Here is a 17073-nt window from a genome sequence, read left to right as displayed (position 1 = left end):
TCTTGGTGTCTATCACACCCAGCAGAAAAATATACCATAACTCAATAGTAACAAAAGTTAACAACAACAAAATCTAGTGGTTTCTATAATCAATCTGTCTGTTTCTCAAATAAAGTGTGTCATGAAAAGGATTGGTGCCAAGTAACAGACCTTGAAATATCAGTGTGTTCTAAATGACAAGGTTTCCAGTATAAGCAACTCAAACGTTAATATTACTCCAGTCCATAACTGGAGTATTGAATTTTGTCCTAGCCACCACACTTTAGGGAGGAAATTGGCAGCCTAGAAAATGTCCAGCACGTGGCTGCTAGAATGGCAAGAGGACTAAAAAACAGGAGATAACAGGATCATCAGAAGGAACCTGAAGAAGAGATGACTTACAGCAAACATGACAGCTATACTCAAATATTTTAGGGACTCTCATGTAGAAGAGGCAATAGACTTATTCTTCTTGTGTGTTGAATTCAAAAGTAGGAACAATGTGTGAGTGAGACAGATATCCAGCTTTATGTAAGGAAATATAATAATAGATTAGAACTGTCTGAAAATGAAATGGATGTCCTCGGGAGATAATGTCACTCCATTACTGGAAGCCTTCAAACAGAGACTGAATGACTCCTGGTGAGAGATGTTGTAGGGAAAATTCCTATTCAGGATAAGTGGGGAATAGATGACCTCTGAAGTATTTTCCAACTCAGTGATTCTATAATCTTCACTGGTATGTCTTTTTTTTTTTTTGTATCAGTGTCTTTTTTGATACTATCACATCTTTTTTTGTAAGCTTTACAAAATGCTGATAAAGAAATGACTTTACTTCTGCCCATTATAATTTTGGGGGATTTCACAGCTTGTTTAAAGAGATTGCAGGTGATCTGATGACTAATAGTTGATTCTGAAATGACCGTGTTGATAACTGGTCATTTTTGCGTATTAGAATATAATTAATTTTATTTTTATGTGATATGTTTGCTGCTCATCGTATTTAGTAACCTCACTCACTTCTTAAGGGAAGTATTCATGATATGCAAACATCTACAACCTTTGTTTTCTTTTTTTCTTGATTCTGTATCATAGTTTCTTTTAGTTTTTCCTTCTGAAGTTAGTAAATATCAAAGTGTATGTTGATTTAGTTTGAAAGATCTTGTCAAATCTTTCATAGAATTCTCTGTCTTTTCCATTAGGTACTGGCACATAAGGTACCATAGGTTACATGTTTATCTGTTTATTTGTGCTCATCACAAAGGCTAAAAGGTGAGAAAACCAAGTGCCCTATGAAATTCTCTTTTTTTCCTTTCATTGAATACCTGTTGAACCTACCTCATAGGATTGCTATGAGGCTCAATTTTTTTTGGTTCATTTACTTATTCATTTATTTATTTGTTTGCTTGTTTATTTATCTATTTATTTATTTACATTTATAAAAAACACTTTGCAATCCTGTAAGTGCTTTGTAAATATGAGCTATTATAATATCAGCCCTGTCAACTCCTTAATTGTCTCTCTATGGGGAACCTGTGAGGCATCCTCTCATTTACTTGTAGCCTCTCTCTGTCTCCTGATTTTCTTTGGAATATCACCGTACAAGTCCACTGATTCAGTTTCTCCAGCAGTATATCAGTTTGCTGATTGTCAGGCAAAGAACGTTTGCTATGAATACCAATTGTCAATTAATGTTTATTGACAATTTAAGCCTGGTTTTCCTTTTGAATGTCTTGCCCTTTCTCATTTTCTTATGCTGGATTCTTCTCCACTGAGCCATGGTTTTCTTCCAAGTCTCCTACTTGGCTCTTCTACTTTATGGTCTTATCCATCCTCTCAGTGAACTCTTTGAATTCTATGGATTCAATTTCACTGTCAATATTAATGTGTCAATTGATTCCTCCAAGTTTTCTGTTGAACTCGTTTTTATAAAGCATTTTATTGATAATTGTATTTCAATAGAATTGTTTTTTTTCTTTATAAGCTTATATTTTATGCATCTAAAAACATCATTGTGAGAAGAGGTCCATAGGCTTCACCAGACTGCCAAAGGGATCTATGGCACACGAAAAAGTTAAGAACCCTTAATAACATGTTAATTTTTATAGTTATAAAATGAAGTATTATGTGTTTTTAAAAATTAATTAATTCTTTTTAGTTTTCAACATTCACTTCCATAAGATTTTGAGTTCTACATTTCTCCCCCTCTCTCCCTTTTCCCCTCCCCAAGATGGCATGCAATCTGATGTAGGCTATACATATGCATTCATATTAATTTTCACATTAGTCATGTTGTAAAGAAGAATTAGAACCAGTGGCAGAAACTATGAGATAGAAGAAATAAGCAAAAAAAAGAAAAAAAAAGAAAGAAAGCAAATAGTATGATTTGATCTGCATTCAGAGTCCATAGCTCTTTTTCGGGATGTGGATAGCACTTTCCATCATGAGTCTTTTGGAGCTCTTAGATTCTTGCATTGCTGAGAAGAGCTAAGTCTAACAAAGCTGATCATCACACAATGTTGCCATCAGTGTGTACAATGTTCTCCTGGTTCTGCTCACTTCACTTAGCATCAGTTTATGTAGGTCTTTCCAGGTTTTTATGAAGTCAGCCTGCTCATCATTTCTTATGGAACAGTAGTGTTTCATTACATTCGTATACCACAATTTGTTTAGTCATTCCCCAATTGATGGGTATTCCCTCAATTTCCAGTTCTTGGCCACCACAAATAGAGCTGCTATAAATATTTTTGTACACATGGGCCCTTTTCCCTTTTTTTAATGACCTCTTTGGGATCCAGACCTAGAAGTGGTATGTTTGGGTCAAAGAGAATGCAGTGAAGTATTATGTCAGGTCTGGGGTATGCGTGGGGGTAGGGTGAACAAGGTCATTACTGACCCATCAGAGAAAACTGGCAAAACGAAGTATTCTTTGAGGTGAGCTTTCAAGGACAGACACTCAGTAGGCAAAGGAGAGTAAGACCAACATTCTGTCAATTAGCTAAGTCAACAAACATTTATTAAGCCCCTAGCATTTGGCAGAACACTCTGATCTTGGTCTGTACATGAACCCTTTGCTGCTTGACAAGACTGGATAGAGTTTGTGCTCCTGTAGGACAGCCTTTGAGACCTCAAGATCACTTGTCACAATGACAAGGCATTGGAAGAGGAGCATTGTAGTGGGCTTTTTCACATATCTATAGCTTTTTGACATCTTTATTGTCATGTTATGTGACCTCTCAGTTTGAACTGGCATCCCATCCCCTAATCCAGCGCCTCTGCACAAGTCATTCCTCAGGTCTGCAAAGTACAGTACTCTCACCTTACTGCCACATCATAGAATACATAGCTTCCTGCAAAGCAGAGCTCAGGTACCACTTTCTACTGGAATGTATTTTCTAACCATTCTTTCCTCTCCTCCTCGTATTCCTCCCCCGTCCACCTTTGCTAGTATTTTCTCTCTCTGGAAATTACTTTCTACGTAATTTGTATTTAAGTACTTGAAAACATGCTATATCCCCACAGTAGAATGGAAGTTTCTTGAAGGCAGGGCAGTTTCTTCTTGGCTTTGTATCCTCAGAGCCTATCATGGGGCCTTGTTAGTCACAACCATTTACTAAATCATTGCTTGTTTGACTCAAATGGAATGGAATGTTTAAGCTTTTTCAGGCTTTAAGGAAATCTAACATATTTCAATAAAATTAGTTAATTTGCAATTCAGGAAATGTGAATTTTTATTCTACCTTGACTACTCTATATTCTTTGGCAAGCAACCTGACCTCTTTCTGAATTTCCTCATCCATAAAATGGGAATAATGAAATTAATTATTTGTGTAAGGATTGACTAATAAGATGATGTAAGGCACTTTTGCAAATGAGTGCTATATAAATGACAACTATTATGGTAATTTAATCAGTAGAAGTGTGGTTGCCACTCATTGTATATTTATAGTCAACTATGATATTAGACCAAGGTGGTGCCTGAGTCCACAGCCTTACAAATAAGCTAAGTCAAGAAGGGCATGGCTGTAGCTAGAAATTTTGATGACTATGACTAATTGGTGGAGCCAGAACCCATAACACAGTCAAGTAGAGGGAGACAGAGGCCCACTGTTCAAGAGTCTGCCACACAGGGTAAGTGAAGTAGGTTGGGACAGACTACAGAGGACTAGGGTTTCGCAATGATGGGATATTAAGTACACCATCTGGCAGCTTCCTATTTTAATTACCATGTCTACTGGCACCTGGTCTGACAACTAGATGGTGTAGGGGACTGGACTCAGAAAAATCTGAGTTTAAATTCAGCCTCAGACACTTGTTGTGTGGCTTGGGGCAATTCACTTAATCTCTCTTTGCCTCATTTTCCTCAATGCTAAAATGGAGATAACACCAGCGCTTACCTCACAAGGTTGCAGTGAGATAATGAGGTAATAAAATAAATGAGATAATTTTTGTAAACTTCTTGGTACAGTCCCTGGCACCTCGTAGGTGCTACATCAATGCTTATTCCCTTTCCCTTGCTAACTAGGTGCTATCATCAGTTTCTTGTATGTTGTGTGAGTGTAAATGCTGTGAAAGCCCTCTGTCACAGAATTCAGCACTCTTAGGCAGAGTCCTAATTGCTCTGCCCTGGTTACAGCTCTCAGGATGGCAGACCTTGGGACCACACTGACACTTTAGAGCAAAATGGGGATGGGCAATCCATGCTGTCCCCATTAAAGGCTAAAGATCTGGGGAGGTGGATCAGATCAGACAACCAATATAAGATCTCAGGATAATAGAATTTGGGTGCTTGAAGGCGCCTTCAAGATAATCTAGTCTGACCTTCTCATGTTATAGATGATGAAAGTGGACTTGCCCAATGCTACATAGTTAATAAATAGCAGAGCTGAGTCTGCTTTTTCTAAATGTTGCAGTCTTTTTTACTACATTTTACCACCATTCCTGCCTATTGATCAAGTGTAAACTTCCCTGGCTTGAAATGTCCACCCTAACTCCACTTCTAATCTCAGCCCTTTGGTTTTTGGCTTCCTGAGAGACTCTATTTCCTGACCTGATCTGGCCTCTGTTTTATATCCACTTTGGAACCCATCCCTCTTTCCCAAGGGAAGCAGTGTGCCTCAGCCCTAGTGACTGCTCTAATTACCAGCATGTGTCACACCTCCCCACCTCCTCTTGGGAGCGGGCATGCTAATGCTGTGTTGAATTTCTGAAAACGTCTAACTTTACAAAGGAGTGAATACTCATAATGTTGTACATGTATTAACACTTTGAGCATCTGTGCTGAATTCAGTATATCAGAAAGACTGGCCAAGATTCCCAGTATGGTGTGAGTATTGCAATTTCACAATTAGGAGAAAATTGTAAGTGAAAGGCACGCCATTTCACAACTACCCTTCAGAAATTGTCTTCATCCTTCACCTCTATCTCCCCTAAATGAAGTCGATCTTTATTTCACCCTCAGGGAATTCTAGGCCTTTTTAGAGGAGCAAGGTCATCCAAAGTTTGATATGTTTGGATTTGGGAGAAATGGTCTTTCCATTCAGACTTCCCTGTGTTGTTTTTGGATTCATGAAATACCTCAGAGGGCAGCATGCAGGCTAGATTCAAGGGGGTTGTACCAGGGCCTCAGGCTATACCAACACATAGGCTGAGTTTCTGCAAAGCACACCTTCAGTCTTGGAAAAATTTCCACCAGCCTTGATTTAGAATCGTTTTCTTTGGAGACAGATTCTAGTTTCACTTAGTCATGTCAAAAAATAAAAAATAAAATACAATCTGAGAGAGAGGTTTTTCAGGGGCATAGGTTGGTTCTCCAATTTAATTGCTGACCGTCCACCTACTGTCCATTTCTACTTGCTATATAACTGGTACAGGAGTCAGAATGATCAAATTAAATGAAAACCTAATTAACTCCATTGGGCTCTGTCAGCTTTTCACTAGGGGAGGGAAGAAAAGGTGGGGGAAGGGAACCTAAAAAAATAAACTGCTTTCCTTGCTTTTTTCTTCTAGCTAAAAAACTTTTATCCTTTCATCACTATCTGATAATTCACACAGTGTTTGTGCCTACATAAACACATAACTAGTTTTATTCCAGGTCGTGAATTTATGTGAGCATATTTGGTGACTGGAAATCCTCATTTCCCTCACTTTGGTTGCATAGCAACCCCTTGGAGTTGTGAGCTACTGCCAGCTGACTTCTTATGGGACATTAGGGGACAGTTATTCAAGTATCATTGAGCTAGCTTCTCTATTCTTGCTCTCCTTCCCCCTCTTTTCCCACTCCCCCCTTTCTCCTTTCTCCTCATCTTATCCATCTTTATCTATATACACATATGTATATGGGTTGATAGATGCACATAAATTCGACTTAGCTACACCTAGCAAGGGAGGAATAAAGCCAAGGGACAAGATCTAGGGTTTCACTGGGACACGTGAGGAAGCCCCTCTCCCATTCATCATGGGTTGGCATCTTCTCTGTAACTTCAAGTCCTAAAGAATTGCCTGGAGCAGAGATGTCAGATACCTCTGAACCAGACTAAAATGTAATTGAGGAAGACTGAATAAAATAAAGAAAATATAACAAAACATAGAGAATATTCCATTTAAAAACTAGCAGGTAAGAGGTGCAGTGGATAGAGTGCTGGACCTGGAGTCGGGAAGTCCTGAGTTCAAACTCAGCCATGGACATTTACTGTGTGACGCCGGCCAAGTCATTTAATCTGTTTGCCTCAGTTTCCACATCTATAAAATGGGGATAATAAAATTGCACCCCCCCCAGGTTGCTGTGAGGATCAAATGAGATAATAATTGTAAAATACTTTGCACAGTGCCTGGCATATAGCATTATATAAATGTTCATTATTATTATATGCAACCAGCAGGGATCCTTAACATACAGATTAGCGACTCCTGTTTCTATTTGAGTTTGACACATCTGACCTAGAGTGATGAGAAATTTAGTGACTTGCCCAAGGTCACACAGCCAGAATATGTCAAAAGCAAGACTTGAACATAGTCTTCCTAGCTTTGAACCCAGTTTTGTGTCTCCCATGCCACACTGCCTCATTTCTACACTGCCATTGGTATCCAGATTAATGTCTATGTCTACGTCTACATTTATATCTACACGCTTAGAATTTTCTCCTACATTTTAGGGAATAGTTGGCCTAGTTGAATGGGAAGAAATTGGAAATCCTTATACAGTAATTACAAGATGGACCTGTTGGAATCTAAATTTGGCTGTTTTTCCAAGTTGGTAAATCATCCAGTCTAGAAAGTCTAAAGGCTTTTTCTTTCTTCTTCTTCTAATAGTTGAAACCTTTGGAACTCAAGCCAGATATGTTAGAGAACCCAGATGTTTCTTTCAGTGTACTCAGATGACATTGCCTCAGTCAACACTGTTATTTCTTTCCCCAGATTTAGAGTTCAGGTCTTTGATTAAGTAGATATAAAGGGATACAAAGGGTGATCAAACTTCTATTTTCTTGGGAACCAGATTTATTATTATTATTATTATTTTGGTAATAACTGTTTATTTCTGTGTGAGTGGAATGAGGGTTAAACTATGGAAGGCCCAATTTGGAGAGCTTGTGAAAGGCTTGGGTTGGCACCAACCGTATGATGCTCCACCCTTGTTTGTGGGTGCTGGCTGCACACTGATTTATGGCTGCATCTGCTATTGGAGAATCAGCCTCTGTTGATAATTCCACCTCTCAGATTTGCAATCTGTCTAATACCCTTGTTCAAAAGGAGTTACCATTTCCAATTACTGCACACCAGATTGATCTGCCTGGTGCAGCATTTCCCAGCTGTCCCTGACTTGGCTTTGTCTTTCTGAAGCTGCTCATCAGTGTATTATTTAAGTACTTCGGACCAATCTGCTTGTCATCACCCCACTTCAATTTGCCAAACAGCAGCCTCTAACCATTCAATCTATGGATGAAGTCGTGTTCAGCAAATATCACTACTGTTTTGATGATCTGTCTATGTTCCCAGACCTCACTGCTGGTGATAAAGTCCCTTCAAATTTCAGGACTCCTATGTGATAGAGCTTAAAAAATCTCAAGAGTCTGGACATGGAGTCTAAAGTCTAGGTGCTGAGCAATGCATTCCATTATCATTAGTGCTTTGGAGCCAATTAATTCTTGAAGATCTTTCACTATTTATCTACCACACAAACAATCTTTCTCCCTTAGTGTTGACATATCATCCTGGTTTGCACTGTAATTTGCTGAGTCCCTACAAACACTATCTCCTTACTAACCTCTCTTATTCAGACCAACATTATTTATTTCCATGCTTTCTACCATTGCTCACCTTTTTTAAATCTCATTTTACTGTGCCCTTTGAAACCTCCATTCTTTTTCCAAGCAACTTGCCATGTGCACACACACATGTGTTTGTGTTCACATATGCATGTAGACACATTTTTGTTTTATTTATGCCTTTTATTTTTAGATAGAATCAGAGGACCACAAATTTAGAGTTGGAATACTGAAGATTTGCAACAGAGAGAGTGATAGGGAGCAGCAGGGCTGCAAGGTTCCAAGTTGCCTAAAGGGAACATTGAAATTAAGCTAAGGGAAATATGATAATTAGACAGAGACTACACTAATGATTTAACTTGCATAAGTAGCTCCTTGTATGAAGAAACTCTATCAACATAGGTCAGGGACTTCTCTGTAACTTAGCTAATTGCCTGGAGTGTTGAGAGAGTATTTGTTCCAGATCTTCCTGACTTTGAAGCCAGTTTTTTATCCGCTATACCACACTGTTTGATCATTAATTATAAAAAGCATATACATGGGCAACAAAAACAATCATAGGATCATAGTTTGAGAGACTTATAGACCATAGGAACAAAGAATTATAGCTGGAAGAGACTTTAGAGACTTTCTACTCTGATCCCTCCCATGTTACAGATAAGGAAACTGAGGCCCAGAGTGATGACATAACTCACCCAAGGTCACCACTAGCATTTCTAGGCATCTATCTCCATATACTCTACCCAGCAATTAAATCATCCCTTTAAAAGTGAATGAAAAACAAATGATATAATAATGGTGTATGGCAATGTATGTGACACTGCTCTCTTGGTCCCTTGCTTCTCTTCTTAGAGGTGATAGTAAATTTTATTAGCTGTTCTCTAGGACCATTAGTGAACAATTTTCAATTCTGAGTTTGACTTCCTTTTAGTGACCTTTTCATTTATATTATTTTAGTCATTGGGTAGTGGTTTTTCTGGTTTTGTACTTTTCAATCTGCCTAAATTCAATCATATCTTCCCATGTTCCTTTAAACTCTTCCTATGATCATTTCTCACAGCATAAAAAAATTCTATCATATTCATATGACACAATTTTCTAATCAATAGGCATTCAATTTTATGCCTATTCTTTGATACTGTAATGGGAAGATTGGCCAATGAGCACCTAGTCCTTAGTACATGTACACTATGCTGTGCTGCCAATCTATATGGAGGCTTGGTAAGCCTGCTTCCAGAAATGCAGATAGAGGAGGTAGAACATTTCTCATACAAAGGGTCTAATGTTTGTCCCAGGATGAGTCCCTTTGTGTAACAAAGTCTCTAGACTGTCACTCCCAACTCTTACTAGTGGGTTGGGTCTTCCAAGTTCATTTGGCAACCACTCCCTTTTAGGGTCCTACAAGTAATGCTGAAGGGGTGGGGGAATAGTGCAATATGATCATTCATCATGCTCTTCAATATCTATTTGACCAGCTTGGTTTTCTTCAATATCAATTAACCATTTAATATAAATTCGCTTTTACAAAGGAATATTGACTGAGAAGATAGAGCAGGAACCATGGGATAAAAACCTCTCAAACTGGATGCAAACTCTCCTATGCCACCTAAGGAGAGTGAGCTCAAGTTAAAGTTGTGACTACTAAATATTCCTCCCCTCAGTCCACCTCTCCCCCTGCCCAAGATCACATCTGGGTTTGGAAGAACCAGTGGATGAGTTGCTCCCTTGCTTGTGGGATCTGGTGTCTTGGTTGCTGGATTAGTCCACTGTGGGGTTAGGTCAAGCGTGTTGCTTCTCAGAATTGACTCCTAGCTACCAACAGACTCTGCTATCTACTCTGGTGATTCTTCTTCTTTTCAAAACTCACAGAGTTTTAGCTTGATCTCTTCCATTTCTGATACTCATTCCCCAAAATCAGGAAAGAATAAACACAAAAGATGATGAACTAGCGGAGCCATGTGCCCATCCTCCCCTCTTGATAGGCTCACAACATTTCTTGTACTTCCTCATTCTAAAGCTGGAAGGGAAGTGAAAGCCGCTTTGTCTGTTGCAAACTCTCATATGCATATTAATATTATGAGACAATTAAAAATAAGCTATCAGAAAACATTCTGACTAATTGCATATGTTCTGAATTGTGGAGGGAAAATCTCTTCCCTCTGCATTTATGGAGGGAGGCTCAGAAAACCTCTGTGTGGATTGTCAGCCAAGCATAGTGTGAATGCTCTAAAGACTGGTCCCTTATTAATCAGTCATTCTATCACTCTAATTCAAAGAAATATTAAATGAGGGGACATAATATACTGTTTGGACATTGGATGGTGCTCCAGATACCTGTGAATAGCCCCATCCCTGACCTCTCACGCCTCTTGCTCTGTTCATGAGTGGGTTAACTGAGCTCTCTAAGATTTAGAGAAAGTCTAGTGGTATGATCTAGAGCAGGGGAGGGGAACCTGCAGCCTCAAGGCCACATATGGCCCTCTAGGTCCTCAAGTGTGGCCCTTTGGCTAAATCCAAACTTCACAGAACAAATCCCCTTAATAAAGGATTTGTTCCATAAAACTTGGATTCAGTCAAAAGGCCACACCCAAGGACCTGGAAGGCCATTTGTGGCCTCAAGGCTGTAGGTTCCCCACAACTGTTCTAGAGTATACTCCAAATTTCCAAAAATATCCCCCCAACCTGTCAAGCCAATTAGTCATCTTTATCTCCACAATGACAACCCCCTAACCTCAGAGGATCAGCTATTCACCACAACTGGCCATGTTATATATTAATGCAATAAGGTAGCATGGGATAATTAATCAAACAATAAAACAAAACTTCCAACAGAAAGCTTCTATGTCATTGCATCTTGGGTTACTCTTCCCCTCCCATCCCAACACATACATACACCTCTCCACTCCTTCCAGGCAATTTGAGAATCAAAAGCGATTGGGAATGTTTGAAAAAAAAAGTTCTGAGAAAACAGAATTTGACTTTGAATTCTGCTTGATCTCACCAAGATGATAATGATATCAGCTGTATCGTAGGCAGCTCCTAGCCTAGCTTGTTCCACTTTGGTCTGGATGTTATGTCCATTCCCACTATTCCCTACTCTTCATCTCTTTGCCTACTACACTTTTGATTCACCTAGTTTGTACCAAGTCCATGAACAGCCTCACAAAGTATTCTCTTTTTCTATTCTGCTTTTCCCTGCTCATGGCCAACAGAGCAGTATGCCTCTCCCTCACTGCCTACCACATGGCAAGAAAAGGACAGAGTCCTGTGGTTAGCTTTTCCTTCCTCTTCTTTCTCTAATCCAGCAAAAAAAAAAATAAAATAAAATCTAGGCAGAGGTCTCTCCAAGGGAAAGAAAAAAAAATGTTAAACTGAGAACTCTTAGAATTGTATGCTTACACACATATCTCATCTTACACAACTCTCTGGTTCCCTTTCCTGTCTCCCCCTGCCCCTGTCTTTTCAGGCCGCCTTAGAAAGCCAGACTACACTCCCATTGCTTCTTCCAGGTCATTGAATTGCAATTTCCCTTACAATTCTTTGGAAGTTCTTGTAATCTGCTATGTTCCTGGGAGTCTCTATTGGAAAGGGATAGGCAAAATGTACAGGGGCTTAATGGAGTATCAATAAGCTGGTGAAAACCTGCTCATGGAGCGGTAGAGTATGACTCCTGACCCACACATAGAAATTGAAGAATGCAGCACATTCAAGAGGAACAGATTAAATAAAAGATGATGTAGACCACAGAATTAGAGCAGGAAAGGCATTAGAGATGGCCTAACCTAATATTCTCATTTATTAGATGAGAAAAGTAGAAACTAAATTGGAGAGGCCAAATGATTTGTCCAAGGGCACATAAACAGCACACACCAAAACTAGGGTTCAAATCCAGGTTTTCTAGCTTCAAATATAGTAATTCCTCTATCCCAGTAATCTAATTCTAGTGAAGAAATTCATTAGTCAGACAGAGGTAACATATGATGGAGGTAATTTGGTTGAGAAACAGTGAAGAGAGAAATGTAATCATTTTTTTTTAAGAAGTGTACATTATATAAGACCCTAACAGAAGGAAGAAATGGATGAAGAGTTCAGAAAGCTGACAGAGGGATGATTTGACATTGATGGGAGATTTCAACTCTAGGAAAATTTTTGATTTAAAAATTATTGATTTAATTCTTCAAAGTATAGAAGATGTGATCATGGTAACCGTTTGGTGCCTCATTCTCACCAATACAAATCTGGATGTGGAAGTATAAGGAAGACTTCGGTAGGAAGCAACCACTTCATTTCAGAATTTGTGGTAGATAAGGAGGTGAAGTCAGACATCATTAGACACAGTAGATTTGGGGAGAAGATTCCTACAATTTTAGAAATCTTAGAAACAAAAATTCCATTTGGTGAGAGATGAGATCCTCTCCAAAATAAAATGGATGACAGAAATACAAATGATTCTGAAGAGGAAGATAAAAGAGAATGGTCTGAAGAGACTAGTGGCTTCAGGGGAAATTCATCAAACTCACATTTTAAAAAAAAGACATGCACAGAAGATAAAAGCAAATGCAGGTAACTTAGGATCACTTTAGAAGAGTGACATAGCCTTGTAACAATAAAGTTAGAAGCTCTGAGGCTTAGGACAAGCTGAGGTATATGATGAAAGAAAGCCTTCCATGTACATACCACTGCTGGTTAGGGTGAGTGAGATGATGATGATACGTGATGGAAACAAGAAAGATCTATGTAAGTCCTATTTTGCTTCTGCTTTCTCTGCCAAGAATGACTCTCAGAGAGAAGAAAATTAGTTGAGTTTTGGACCTAGTAAGTTTGTGATGCCTCTAGGACATCCAGTTTGTAATGTTTAATAGTTAGTCAATTGTACATGAGTTCCCTTCACATACTCAACAGTCTAGTCAAAATGGCCTTCTTACTGTCCCTCGTATATGATCCTCCCATGCCTATAAGGCCCCGTCTCCTCTGCTCTGCCTCTAAGAATCCCCAGTTTCCATTAAAACTCAGCTCCAACGTTATCTTCTACGTGAAGCCTTTCCCAATATCCCTAGATGCTCGGGCCTTCCCACCACAATTTTCCCCTTGCTTATTTCGCTTACACTTATATATACACTATACATATATATATATATATACACTATACATATATATATATATACACTATACATATATATATATGTTATACACTATACATATATATATATACACTATACATATATATATATATATATATATATGTTATACACTTATATTTATGTATCCTCCTGCCTCCAAACTCTGAACTGAAGATCTAAGAAAGCAGGGACCATTTTATTTTTGCATCCTCAGAACCAAGGAGAGTGTTTACACATAATGGACACTTAGTAAGTGCTTGTCAAATGACTAATTTATCAGTGCTTCCTCTAAAAGCTCACAAACTGTTCCTTTAACAATCCACTTTGGGTTTGTACTAGAAATTGAAGCTAGGTTTATTGGCCTATGTCTTGATTTGGTACTCTCTATTCTTCCGGAAATTTGTATATTTTCCTGTCTCCAATTATATAGCGTGTCTTCCATTTCTCTATGTTTTTCAGTGATCCTAAAAATGACTCCCTGATTTCAAATATGGCCTGAGACAGCTGTGTGACCCTGGGCAAGTCACTTAACCCTGTTTGCCTCAGTTTTTTCATCCGTAAAATGAGCTGGAGACAGAAATGGCACACCACTTCAATATCTTTGCCAAGGAAATCCCAAATGGGGTCTCAGAGTCAGACACTATTGGAAAATGACTAAAAAACAGCAACAATAGTGACCATCACAGTTGCAATTTTTTTTTCTGGCACGCTGGAATGTAATTTTTCTGTACCTAGTGATTTCAGTCCATGAAAGGAGAAAAAGATTTGCTGTGTTATTCAAAGTCCTCAAGATACAATTTTCTAAATGTGATCCTCCAAATGATATATTGCAATGGCTACAACTCTAAAAGAGCCCTTTGTGCAATGACTAGATGCTTATTTTCTTCTCCAAACAATTGCAGCATTGAGAATCTTTTCCAAACTTGGGCTGCCTTACTTACTCTGACCACCTGGAAATATTCTCTGTGAGACTCACTAAGCTACTTGTGGGTGAAATAGCCAACTGAAACCACTTTCAAAGCCATTCGTTTGCTTCTTGCCAAGGTTTGAAGCCTCTATGAAATGTAGGAAGTCTTTTTATAGTTTGATCCAATTGTTGGTTGGGTACAATGTTCTGAACACACAATTCAGTAGTTTTTGTCTGGCTAAAGTAGCAAATGGTTTCACCATGGGAGCCAAGGGTCATGGGTTTGTTTTTGTTTTGTGGAGGGGATTCCAATCCCCATTTCTTATGTCCCATTTTTCTTAAATGCAAGAGAATCCAAGAATACCAATACCTAGATCCAACATAAACACCAATTAGCTCCAAAGGGTAACACAAAAGTAAATCCTAGAACTTAAGTGGCCACAATAGTATTTTACAATCTAAGCATCAAGCCCCTTAATAGAATAATATGTCCTAAGAAATTGTGAAATTCCATAAACTCAATACATATCCAAATCCCATATAAATCCTGTTCTTGGATTATAATTTAGGATGACTGTGTGGTCATTAGTTAAACAAAAGATTTTTCCAAGCCTCTCTACCACCTTAATTTTGTCTGGACCCAAAAGGGGATAGGCATAGAAAATGAGAATAGTAGAAAAACCTATAGTTTCTCTATGGTCTGGGTCAGTTAAATCAATTTATTCAAAATCTGTAATATTTCTCCAGTCAATAAACTAATTTTAATTAAAAAATCCTCATGGAGAATCCTGGCCCCAATTCTACATCTTTGTTAAACTCCAGGTACCACAGACATTGCTAAAATTCCTTCTGAGCCTTGAAGAGTGTTATGCCCATGTCAAGGACATATTAATCAAAATATATCACTATTAACCAATTAGAGAATAAGTATTCTACAGCAGATAGAGTGCCTGACTTGAAGAAAGAAAACCTGGATTTTAACTCAAGCACTCACTAGCTCTCTCTGTGTGTGTATGTGTGTGTAGGCAAATCACTCAATCCCTTTGAGTCTCATTTTCCTTAATGGTAAGATGAAGAAGGTGGACATGATAACCTCTAAGGACCCTTTCAGTCCTAGATCAAAGATCCTCATCCTTATTATCAACAACCAGGATAACATAACAGGAAGAATTGAGACAGGGTATTACCCTGGAAATAACATTGAATTTGGAATCAGAGGGCCTCAGTTCAAATCTTCTTCTGCTACTTATTAACTGAGTAACCTTAGACAAGTCACTTAGCTATTCTGGGCCTCAATTCCCATATGTAAAATAGGTGAGGGACTTGAAATAAATGTTTCAATTTTTCTAGAGGAATGAAATGGCCCGTTGCATATGTATATCTTCTGATGTTGGCATTATGTGATGGATAGATAGATAACTGGATAGATAGATGGATAGATAGTTAAAGCATTTATCAAATGTTTACTATGTGCCACGTGCTGTGAAAAATCCTGTGTATATGAATACAAGCAAGCAAGACAGTATCCAGCCCCATGGAGCTTACATTTTAATGGAGGAAGATGACCTGTAAGATGGAGTTGAGGATACATATATGGTGGTATGGCATGGATTAGAAGCATTGTGAAGGCATATATCCAGGCAAGACAAGGACAGAGCTGGCTTCTCAAAGTCCAGGTAGCTCCAGGGGATATAGTCCAGGGTTCTAGTGGGGAAGAGGTGGGAATGATAGCCTGAGTTAAGACTGAATGGCCTGGACATGTTCAGGAAGTGTTTTTGTATTACATACCATGGTAGTTTTTAAAGAAGTAAAAAAGATGATTCTTGTTCTCAAAGAGCCTGACACAATTATGGGTATCAATACAAAGGAACATAATAAGCAAATGAACAATATAAGGTAGTATGTGGTAAAGGTCAAATGAGTGGTACCCTGTTAGAAGGGGAGTCTTACTGAGAACCTTCCCTATAAACTATTACTTAAGACAATGCTGGAACCTGGTTTTTGCCTCTATAAAAGAAGGACAAGCTAGTTTTCTGCTTCTTCTTGTTGAAAATATTTTTGGATGGTCACATTGTGGAATTCAGCGACAGCTTTCAGCTCAAACTCTGTTGATGAAAATCCTTGGAATTGGCTATAGTTTCCATGGTACAAGCTGGTCCCCCACCTCAGTGTTCTTTAGTTTTATTTTATGCAATAAGTATAAATTCTGATTAGTTGGTTGACATGGTTACCAGAGATACAGAGATTAGATTAGATTTGCTAAGCTAATAAAATGTAATGAAAGGTATTGGAGAGTTGGTGTAACCAGACTCAAAATAGCAAAGTATGGGAATGATAGCTGATCTTTCAAAGAACAGAATGCTGAAGTTCATCACATTCAACCAATTACATTTAAAAATAGATTTTTATTGATTTTTTTTTATTGTCACCTAATTTTTCCATATATTGTTCTTTGCCTTCTCTCAGAGAGCCATCCATCTCTTATAACAATTTTTTTTTTTTGGTAATTGAGATTAAGTGACTTGCCCAGGATCACGCAGCTGATAAGTGTCAAGTGTTTGGTCTGAGGCCAGATTTGAACTTAGGTCCTCCTGACTTTTGGGCTGGTGCTGTATCCACTGCATCACCTAGCTGCCCCCCTCCCCAACAAATTTTTTTAAAAGAAAAAAAGGAAGAGCAAAAACCAAACCATACTTATTAATATATTTAAAAATAATCTGTTGCTGTATACAGTATTCCACACTGGTAAATCCTCTACCTCTGTAAAGGTATTGGGGTTGGGAGGGGAAGTTTGTTCTCATAT

This window comes from Phascolarctos cinereus, unplaced genomic scaffold (genome assembly GCF_003287225.1).
Source record: "Phascolarctos cinereus isolate Bilbo 61053 unplaced genomic scaffold, phaCin_HiC Scaffold_1;HRSCAF=81, whole genome shotgun sequence".
Classification (NCBI taxonomy): Eukaryota; Metazoa; Chordata; class Mammalia; order Diprotodontia; family Phascolarctidae; genus Phascolarctos; species Phascolarctos cinereus.
This window is presented reverse-complemented; position numbering follows the sequence as displayed.